The sequence below is a fragment of the Carettochelys insculpta genome, chromosome 3 (genome assembly GCF_033958435.1).
Source record: "Carettochelys insculpta isolate YL-2023 chromosome 3, ASM3395843v1, whole genome shotgun sequence".
Taxonomy (NCBI): domain Eukaryota; kingdom Metazoa; phylum Chordata; order Testudines; family Carettochelyidae; genus Carettochelys; species Carettochelys insculpta.
The window spans coordinates 80033931-80042858 of NC_134139.1; the positions used below are offsets into that span (position 1 = coordinate 80033931).

At 44.3% G+C, this 8928-nt stretch overlaps 1 protein-coding gene across 12 annotated transcripts in view; it reads right to left on the reverse strand.

The window, feature by feature from the left end:
* FAM120B (family with sequence similarity 120 member B) overlaps nt 1-5143 on the reverse strand; it is a 155632-nt gene extending 150489 nt beyond the window's left edge. For 10 of the 12 annotated variants that reach the window (XM_074990207.1, XM_074990208.1, XM_074990209.1 and 7 more), the window contains exons 1-2: nt 5035-5143; nt 3120-3162 (exon numbers count right to left, since the gene is read on the reverse strand). The gene's annotated coding sequence lies outside the window, so the exon portion shown is untranslated. The remainder of the gene's footprint in view (nt 1-3119; nt 3163-5034) is intronic. The other 2 variants (XM_074990210.1, XM_074990211.1) reach the window with 2 other exon arrangements.
* Nucleotides 5144-8928: the final 3785 nt, after the last annotated feature.

The following is an 8928-nucleotide window of genomic DNA, read 5'->3' on the forward strand; positions in this document are numbered from 1 at the left end:
AAAGGCATTTTTATTTCAAAAGGACTTCCTATCAAAACCTGATGGTGACAATACCAAAATGTTTTATGCAATGAGACAAGCTCCTTTTTCTTTTTCACTTTGACTTTTTTTCAAAACTCTACCTCCTTTCTCACATAAACAGTGAGGAAATTCACTCCATGTTTTAATTAAGCAGGTACAAGCATTCCTGTCTTTCAAAATGTGAGAAATCAGCAGTGTGAATTCCAATCACCTCACGAGCATTTAAAAAAAGAAATTGAATACGAAAAGTATAATGAATTGACAAGTCTGAAAGGTGCCTATTAGCCCTTCTACCTCCTCTGAGTTATAACACCCTTCCCATGCAGTTTTCAAACACTCTCTTCAGTATGAAGTGACATGAAATGTTTAAAGCAATCTAGAACTGCACTGCTGATATTACCTTTTGTAAAAAAAAAATATATATATATATATTTATCCCTTTCACTACTGCATAGGAATATAAGGCACTGTGTTGCTTTCCCAAGTGGGTATCCTTCCAATTTGAGCTATTTGTGTCATAAAACAGAGGTTTTCACCAACAGTTGCATACGTGCACATAAGAGGAGTTACATATCTCTTTAGTTTGACTACTGGGGTATGCAATCACACCATAAAGAGTTCCTTTAAAGGAAGTTATCACATTTCCATGCAATTCCAGCAAGAGCTGGACCTGTGACCTGAGGGAACTTCTCCACCTCCCAGTTACTGGTATATTCCATCACACCAAGTGATGTGGTGAGGCCTTTACGCATGCGATACACTGCCACTGGGCTTTTGAAAGGAACCTGCATAGTGCATTTCTGCTGAAACAGGGTCCAAGCAACAGTTTTAGCTAGAACAGGGGTCTGCAACCAAAATAGCGAGAAGAGCTATTTTTTCAAATTCAGTTACAAAAATCCATCCTTCAAGAGCTGCAAAGCAAGTGAATACGAGACAGTCCTTAACAAATAACATCAAACCGTGCTTTTTATCACCCATATTTTAATAACAGTGCACACAGACTGATTTGTACCAGTTAGAAAAAGTTACCCCCATCTCCAGGCTTAACTCACCTCAGACCCCAAATCTGCCCCCATCCCTAGGCTTTACCCTCCCATCCTGCAACCCCATCTGCAGGCTTAACCCCCCTGAGCCTCAACCTTCCCCCTGCCCGCAGGCTTAACCCCCGAGCCCCAGCCTCCCCCTGCTCACAGGCTTAACCCCTGAGCCAGTACCTCCCCACCACCGCCCACAGGCTTAACGTGCCTCAACGTGTGTGGTTCAGCAGCGGCTGCTGCCTCCCCCTGCTGCTCCCTGCCAACACCTCCTCCTTCATGACTCAGTTTTGCAGCTCCAGCAGGGACAGATTCAGCCACCCTCCCCCTAGTCCTTCTGGTGGCTACCTGCCCTGCCAACTTTCTCTTTGGGGCTCCCTGCTGCAGAAGACTGCTGAGTGGCTCTGGCTGCTGCCACTTGAACAAAAAAACCGAACTGAGATTTCTGTTTAAGCAGTGGCAGCCCCTGGAGCCACAAGAGGAGTCAGCAGCAGCAGCTCTTGGAGCCACAAGTTGCCAACCCCAAAGCCGGAAGGATCCCGGAAAAGGAGATACGCTCTTCCCCCATGGAGGTGCCAAAAGAAGAAACTGCACTGAATACAGATGCAATGCTACCTAAAAGTAGCAAACTCTCTCCACCTGTCATAGCTACGTCCATATCTGAAACATTTGCTCACCTAACAGTTAAGGCCAACCTAAACTAGGGACATTTTCAGAAAACTTCCCACTATTGGCAACACTAGTTCAGTAACATCAATAGCAGCAATGCTGGGGAACCCAGCACAGGCAGACTTCTGGCTGCCATCAACATTTTCAACTCTGTCCTTTAACCTTGAGAAAAGCACTTGTAACCAATACAATGCTGTCTTTTGCACCTTACTTTCAGTGCTGGTGAAAGAAGCAGAAGCGGAGGTGTACGTTTTCTTTTCAACCACACAGCTACAGGCTGAGCAACAGCAGGAATGCAAGATTCCTGCTTTGTCTCATCTCTCCAATAGGCCTTAATCTGAGAGATCACTTCTAGGAGGTACAATTCAGTCCCCAGCTGCATTCAGTCCTCAAACACCCTACTGAGACAAACAACAGTACCAATTTGGGGTTGTCCACATTAGAGCTTCTCAATCTTTTTCTTTCTGAACTCCCCCGCAACACGCTATAAATACTCCAGGCTGAGGGTGGGTGCCCTCAGGGCTTCAGCCAGTAAAACGGGGCGGGGGGCCTGTGTCTTCTTGCTTCAGCTTTAGCCCTTGGTAGGTGGAGCTCAGAACTCACCTAGCAACTAAAGCTAACCTACATAGCTTTTTAAAGAGTGTTTGCTCCCTTTAGGTAGCACAGAGTTGGGGCATAGCCTCAGGGCTCCAGCCTTGGGCGACCCAGAGGACACTGTGGCTCATGTTTCTTGGACTGATCCCCATGGGTGAAGGCTTCAGCCCGTGGCGGGGGTGAGCAACCCCAGCGTGCAGGGCTCCAGGCTTTACTTATGGGACCTTGCAAACCTCCGGTTGTGAACCGCTGATCTACGTAACAAAAGCTCAATAGGTTTGAACCCAACTGCAAATAAAGATTACATTACTATAACCATGACTTAGTTGTCAGTACAGACCAGAATAATATCATGTTCAGCTTCATGTCAAACAAAAGGATATATAACAGGTTTTGTCCTGAGCTAAACACTAAATTATAGTCAAAATCTAACTCGACCATGTTTAAATATAACATTTTGCAAGTCAGACAAAAAATTAAGTGCCAAATATGATTTTTTTCTGCTGATGGTGGGATCTGAGCTGAAACCAGCAAATTACTTCATGCTGTTCAGCTAGCTTTCACTTTTAAACAGTTTTCGATAATTAACAACTTAAGCTAATTAGAATTCACAGCTAAGACATTAAGGTTTCCATATTCTATTCCCAATATTGTCACCTACTTGTTCCTCTAAAAAACCAAGAAAATGGATCCTGAATCTGACAGTTATTAAGGTTCAGTAGCAAATTATTAGACAAGCAGACCCACTGATTTCCAGACTACTTAACCTGAGCAAGTGTAGCAAAATTTGGACACAAATACCTTATTTTAAAATTCTGGGTAGATTTCCAACAACCCGTCCATCCTGAAACAGATACACAAATATTATCCATTTACATCTAATAAAAATAAATGGTTAGCTTTATTCTGTAACGTTATTTCCTTGGATAACAAATTAACTATTAACAAAAATACAATTTTCAGTTTATCACGCTTGGCTTATTACCAAAGTATCATGTGGGTACACCTGCATAGAATCTTTTCTCTACTCCAGGAACTAGGTAATCACAATTAATTTTTGCTGCAAGTTTTACAAATAGATAAATATTGATATGCATCTCACACTTATTTCAGTATAGTGGCAAAACAGTAGCCTGATATAACCTACATGTATATTAGTAGCAAACAGCTATCCCATTATGCAAATTTTATTAGACTCATAACTGAAGTCTACAAGCTACTAAGAAAATCCTGCCATTCAACAATTGGATGCTATGCTGCTTGAGGGCAAAAATATTTAAAATAAGTATTCCCAGGCCCCATCAGTGTCCTCTAGACAAGGCACACAGAATGAGAACTTAGCTGAGATAGGACCCATAATATAAATATGCCTTTATAGCATCAAAGTAAAAACTCTTCTTTCAGGGATGGGAAGGGATTTTCCCATTGTTGTAGGTCAGTGATTTTCAACCAGAGTATGTGCCACCCACTCCCAAGGGGTAGGCAGACGTCTTCCGGGGGTACATCACCTCATCTAAAGTCACCTGGTTTTACAACAGACTACATAAAAAAACCACTAGGAAATTCATGTCAAACTAAATTTTCATATAGACATTTATTTATACTGCTCTAGTTACTACATCAGCTGCTCCCATCAGACATGTTCATTTTAATGGGGTCCCCATGGCCAGTGTTAAATTCCCTGGAACCCAGTGCAGAAAAGTTCAAGACCTGCTGCACAGGGCTGAAGCCACAATTTAATTTTTTAAGTGAGGTGAACCTTGGGTATACAAGACAAATCAGACTCTTGAAAAAGGTAACATCATCTGGAAAAGCTGACTCCCACTACTGCAAGTAATCCAGGGCCCTGAGTGGCAGCAGGTATAACAATGGAAGCAGCAGTTATTCCCTCAAGGGTTGGGATAACTACAGTAGTCAGGGGTACGAATCTTTCATGTCCCAGAGTGATGTACTTATGTTGATGTAAATGTCAAGTGCACACTAGGCCTGAGGGAATACATATACAGTAGGGTCTCAACAGTCGCAAGGGTTCTGGGTTCAGAACCTCCACACGTTGATTTTTGTGAATGGGTGGGGCAGGGCTCCCCGCCCAGGACTCTGGAGCAGCTGCGGCAGCCACTGGCACCCCCAGCCCCTGAGAAGTGAGGCCACTTGCGAATAACTGAATTCGTGAATGTGGCATTTGCGACTGACAAGAGTCTACTGTATCAGTAGCAGACCAGACCCAAAAGCACAGGCAGACTGCCTACACTGTCCTGCACCTTGTGTGGATATTTAACAAGAAAATAAGTATAAACCATGACCACAGGGTGCTGCAGCTCAGAAGCCAAGTCCCAGCTCTTTCTAATCCACACAAACTCTGGAGTGTCAGCACTGCTTATGCTGACACTGCTTCCATCACCAGGATGGTTTTTACGCCAGTGTAGGTGAGCCGGTGCGAGTCTCTTTGCAGGGAGGCAAACCAGGAGGAGACCCTGAAATGGGAGGGTCCACACGCGGAGCCGCGCCTCCCTAGCCACACCCGCGGCTGTGCCCGCACCGCCCTGTGCGCGCCTGGGCTGCAACAGCTGCCAGGACACACACCTAGGGCTGCTCCCCGCGGGGAGCGATGGGTCAGTGGAAGCGCCGCCTGCCCTCCCCGCGGCGAGGGGCGGTTGGGGTCACAGGCCGTACATGGCGCGGGGGACCGCCCCGCCCTCCGCCAAGGGATGGGTACCTGCCGCTAGGGCTGCAAGAGAGCCCCTCCCCCGCCCAGGAAGCGGGGGGCACCTGCTACGCCCGGGGCCAATCCAGCGGCAGCCAGGGCCCTACCGAACGACGCCGGCGCCACCGACCCGAGTTTCCGCTTCCGCCCAGGGGGTGGAACTGTATCGCGCGCCGCTTCCACTTGTCTCTGATTGACACAGGAAAGGTCGGCGGTGGGGCGGGGAGGGGAAGAGCACGTGACTTTCGTACCGGGCGCTCGGCCCACGCCTGCTTTCCGCCTCCTGGAACGCTCGGGCCCTGCGAACAGGCCAGCGGGGACGGGGCGTCCACGTGCCATGGGGCTAACCCCACATTCGCGCCCTGTGCCCTGCAGCCACCTACTGCCGCCATGTGACACGGATGTTTATGAATCCCGTAGAGCAGCGTGTTTCACCTGGTGCTGTTCAGACATGCTGCAGCATCGTGCTCTGTGGAGTTTATGGTAGCTCAGTGTCTGCCTAGCGTGTCATTAATACCTGCTGTCCCAGTGCAGCATTATGCCTCTTCTCTGTCCTTGGTGGCATACATACTGGGCCCCGCCGCTTATAGTATGTCCAGTACACCCCAGATTGGTACATTGCCTTCCTGGGTTAACTAAGTGGGAGATGTTTATTATTTCTCTATTGTCTTGCTGTCACCACCAGTTGTCTGCCACAAACATGCCTTTCTGGTGTTATCTCCGAGTTATACAACCTCCATGTGCATGCCTCTCTTTTGAAAACTGCACACTGTTTCAAAAGAGATTGTACTTGTAGTCCTGTTTGATTGCTGTATCCCTCATAAGGGCAGGGCAGAGGGGAGGAATAAGGTTACAAAAGATGTCTTTGTTTTCTTGAACATTTTGGGATGTCACTATTTGCTGTTATGAAAAGCATTTCCTTAAATATGTCTCCCTACTTTTCTACAACTTACGTTTTTATTGGGAGTCTCTTTATGTCTGTTTATTGGACTTGGGCTTTAAAAGAAGCGTTTCCTAGCAGCAGAATGCAGAAGGCCCATTCATATTACAATGGGCAGAGAGGAAAGAAAGAGCCTGGTTTGTTTAAACTGCTTCTGTCTTCATTCACAGCCTGATGTCTATGTGCATTGTGCTGGCTACAATGGGACTAAAGGACTCATTGTGGTTGCAAACAAATCAAAATAGAATAAGAAATGATAAGATAAAAGAGTCATGCAACAAAATTGTTCAAAAAATCGAAGTCTTACATCTGAGATTTATGTTACCTTTTGGCTGTGTGGCCTATTGACCGATGTTTATAATAACCACTAGAGTTTAATAAACAAAGCGATACATGGGAACTTTATAACCCGTTTTAAAAGGCACTGATTAAAGAAGGTGCGGTGTTGGTTGTTTTATTGTTTAGTGCTTGCATAAAATTTGCATACGCATTCCATATATCATTTATTTCTATCAGGTTATTCTCTTAGCAGTAGACCGCACATCTCATCGTTATAAAAATGCCAGGGCTCTCTTTGTGTGTGCACAGTGTACTAACATGGATACTCTTCCCTCTCAATCCACAAGATGTTCACATAACCAACTCCAACCCATAGGCAACAGGTGGAAGCTTAAATAACTTCACATATTTTCAGGGGGAAAGAAGAGACTTTGGGGAACCGACTTCAGGATTAGATCAGATGCTATTGCCAGTGAAAAATTAAACAGAGCTGGGCTCTAGGGAGTACAGATTAATATATTTAGTGACTCTGCATACACAAAGGCTTACCATTGTGGCTACGTCTGAATGCCTGTGAATAGGATGGAACATATGCGGCCTGTCACCGCAGGTGCCCACATCTGTTCTTCTCCAGGCAGATGCTCACAGAAAAGGGGAGAACATTCCCAAAAGCTCTGATCCACCCCATCTAAACCCATCCTCTTTTCACAATCACCTTCTGCAAAGTAGGTGCTTTGTGTATGTGTGCATGTGGGTAAGGCGCATAGAGAAATCTACAAAGAAAAATATCCTTGTGGAAACTGGAGGATGTTTTGGAAGCCCAAGCGTAAAGAAAACAAAACAACAAAAATCCCAAAGCATAAAGAACCACAAAGCATTATTACTTCCAGGTTTTGCAACTGCAGTGTAAAATTGGCTGCCTTTCTAGGCCATCTAAAAGGAAAACTATTCTCAAACTATAGTTATAAACTGTGCTATAATTACAGGAATAAATAATGTGTGAAGCCATTATTTGCAGTTTAAAGTGGCACAGCTCATGTCAGTGATTAATTAAACTTGGAACATAAAAGGGGGCTCTTTTCCTGTGGGAGCAAGTGAACACAGATGACATTGTTGCTAAAATTTGGGCTACAATGATGTGTATATTTAGATCTACTCTCTGAGAATTATTAACCAGTGAAAAAATCATATATTTCTAACGCATATTGAAATGATCAAGTAGCCACAGTCTCTGGATTTCTTCATGTGCCAAGTAGGCAGATAAGACTGAAATAAATAAGGGCTGGATTTTGCACTCTTTGCTTAAGCAAAAAACAAATAACAGAAGCTTTTCTTGACTCCCCCATCCTGAATTTAGCTACTGTGATTGAAAAAAAGAAAGGTCTTTTCTAGTTAAAATATCTAGAATACATCTGTGTACCTACTGAAGGTACAGGATGCCATTGACTTCAGTAGATGCAGCATCCGGTTCATAACCATTACCACTTTAGGATTTAACACATTCCATGACTTCAGGCATCTATCACAAATAAGCCTTTGATAGGAATCCCAACTTTGCCCCTTTTTCTTCAGCGGAACTCCCTTTCAAGTCACGGAGAGGTAGCCATGTTAGTGTGTATCTTCGCAAAACAAACCAGCAGTCCTTTAAAGACTAGCAAAATAATTGATTTGGTGATGAGCTTTTGTGGGACAGATCCACTTCTTCACATCTGGAAATTCAAGTGAATGGGAGTGTCACATGAGTTTGGAGAGCAAGATTTGTTCTAGTTCAGAGGCCACTTTTAACAGGTCATCAACGATTGTGCTCCTGAAATCAAAAGCAAAGCTAAAACGGAAAGGAAAAATATAAATTATTGTCATGTTTTGAGTCCTCCCCTGAAATAGGGCTAAAGTGACGGTGTTTGTAATTACCAAGCGTTTCTTATATACCGCTTGATCTATAACTGAAGATTTTGTTGCATACTGTCCACCATTGGTATAATCAGAATAAAATAAGCCTATCCACAGTTCTTCCAAGGTGAAACCACTTTCATAATTAAAAATAAAAATGAAAATAAGCTGTAGAAAGTAAAATAGATGATTTTTTTAGAGCCAATGGAAGAGAAATGGGGGTAGGAACTTCTTTCTCCCATGAATCAAGCTTTGTTAGAGTCTTAACTTCATCCAAACTCCCTTATGAGTTCCTGAGCCAAGACGTAAGCACCGTGGGTCATTATTGATGAGTATTGTAGGTCACATATAAAGACTGAAGTTATCAGACTTATTTGTTGAATGCTTTTATCTAATTTCTAACCCTTGGCCTAGCCATTTAAAAGAGAAATTGAAAGAAAAGGCACCAAAGGAGAAAAAAAAAGACTGACTGAATTGCCAAAAAGAACCTGTGTCTATATTTAGTCTTAGAGGAGTAGCTGGGTAAGTCTGTATCTTCACAACAACAACAACAAGCAGTCCCGTAGCACCTTAAGGACCATGGCTGGGTCTACACAGCTCTGCTCATCACTGCTGCTGGCAGAGCTATGCAAAGTGAACTTCTCAGGACTGCAAAGGGGTGCTTACTTGCATACTCCCGAAGTTCATTACAATCGCCACATTACAGTTCAGTGCCAGCAGAAGGGGCTGCCAGCACTGCAGAGGCCATGTGGACATCCCTCTGTTGGCTAAACCCCCGCTCTGTTACCAGTTCCTTA